The sequence below is a fragment of the Sturnira hondurensis genome, unplaced genomic scaffold (genome assembly GCF_014824575.4).
Source record: "Sturnira hondurensis isolate 20B ecotype Veracruz unplaced genomic scaffold, ASM1482457v3 Scaffold0022988, whole genome shotgun sequence".
In the NCBI taxonomy this organism is placed as follows: domain Eukaryota; kingdom Metazoa; phylum Chordata; class Mammalia; order Chiroptera; family Phyllostomidae; genus Sturnira; species Sturnira hondurensis.
Genome location: NW_028095619.1, coordinates 1,026,734 through 1,028,966, shown reverse-complemented (window position 1 = coordinate 1,028,966; position 2,233 = coordinate 1,026,734).

Genomic DNA, 2,233 nt, shown 5'->3' with positions numbered 1-2,233 from the left:
AATATTTCAATACATGACAGCTTCTCCTAAAAATACATCAATCTGTGCCAAATATATAACAAATATATATATATAATATTTTTAGGAAGAAGCAATTCTATTAGGAAATTTTGGGGACCCCATGAAAGTCACCTAACCTGTCTGGGTCTCAAGTTCTTTTTAAAAAATTATTTTATTGTCGTTCAAGTACAGTCATCTGCATTTACCCCCGACCACTCCCCACCCCACCCCAGCCATCCCCATCTCCCTCCCTTCCTTCCATTCTCCCCTTGGTTTTGTCCATGTGTCCTTTACAGATGTTCCTAAAAAACCCCTCCCACCTTTCCCCCCATTATCCCCTCCCCGCCCCGCTCTGGTTACTGCCAGTTTGTTCTTAATTTTAATGTCTCTGGTTATATTTTGCTTGCTTGTTTTGTTGATAAAAATATTTTCTTCAAAAACGAATAATGGTAGTAAATGAAACAATTGATTTTTACACTAACATATTTTTATAATGAGAAGCTTCAAACCCATACAAAAAATAAACAGAATTTTATTATAAAACCCGATCGTGTTGTTACCAAATCTGTATGTTCTCCTTGCAGAAGTGTCTGTTCAGGCTCTTTGCCCATTTTTTAATTGAATTGTTTGTCTTTTTTGGAGTTAGTTTTGTTTGAAGCTATTTTTATTACACCATCAAAAACGTATTTTAAAAGTCAGTGTGCCTACTTCTGGCCATGAGATTAGCAAGTTCAATTACATTTTTAATCAAGCTAAATATTAAGTTACACATTTTTGTACTTACTGAAATATTAGAGATTTTTCAACATTCTTTCCAGTGTAGCACTTTTTCATATTCATCATATTCACCTTTGCAGGTTTTTAGCATTCTTGCCAAGGTTATTATGATAATGTCTACATGTAATGTGGTGATTTCTAATCTATGTATTCTTCACTGCAGTCTGAGTTTTTTTCATCTGTGGCTGGTGTCAGGTTGGGAAATAACACGAATTAACTCACCCATATATTATACTTCTAAAATGCCTTTTTTTGCCAAAGGTTAAATTTTTGCTTGATTTAAATTTTGTTTTCTTCTTTCTTCATCAGATAACCACTGGTAATAATGAGTAAATCAGTATTACAATAATAGAGGGGTAAAAAAATAAAGAATACATGAAATAACAGATTAGGTGCTCTATAAATCTTAATTAAACTCCAGGACTATTAAAATGCCAAATGCAACTGCGTATTAACATATAGTTTGAGAAGTTTCACTGCACTGGATTACCTTCATGAGTAAAAGTGAAGCTGTCAGTGGAGTGACTTTGTTCCACCGATATTATCAACATTCTCCAGAAACCTATTTATTCACTTGGATCCTAAAGGGTTGGATAGAGAAATCTTTTTTTAAACCAAATGATTTCATTTATATTTTATGGTTTTTCATTGTTGTTCAAGTACAGTTGTCTCCATTTTCCCCCCACCATTCCCCCCACCCCAGCCATCCCCACCTCCCACCCTTGATCCTCCCCCTCTTTGGCTTTGTGCACATGTCCTTTATACTTGTTCTCCCAAACCCTTCTTCCCTTTCCTCCATTGTCCTCCCTCCCCTCTGGTTACCGTCAGTTTGTTCTTAGTTTCATTGTCTCTGGTTCTATTTTGCTTGCTTGTTTGTTTTGTTGATTAGGTTCCTGTTAATGGTGGGATCATATGGTATTTGTCCCTCACCACCTGGATTATTTCACTTATCATAACGCTCTCCAGTTCCATCCATGCTGTCGCAAAGGATGGGGGCTCCTTCTTTCTTTCTGCTGTGTAGAATTCCATTGTGTAAATTGACCATAGTTTTTTGACCCACTCATTTACTGATGGGCACTTAGATTGCCTCCAGCACTTGGCTATTGTAAAATGGTGCTGCTATGAACATTGCGGTGCATAGGTTCATTTGAATTGGAATTTCGGGGCTTTTAGGATATAATACCAGCAGTGGAATTGCCAGGTCAGAAGGCAGTTCCATCTTTAGTTTTCTGAAGAAATTCCATACTGTTTTCCACAGTGGCTGCACCAGTCCGTAATCCCACCAGCAGTGCACTAGGGTTCTCCACATCCTCTGCAACACTCATTTGTTGCTTTGTTTATGATGCCCATTCTCACCAGTGTGAAGTGGTATCTTATTGTGGTTTTAATTGACATCTCTGTATAGAGAAATCTTTAGGTGACTTAAAAGTCAATAGCATTATTGTTTTATTTTTAA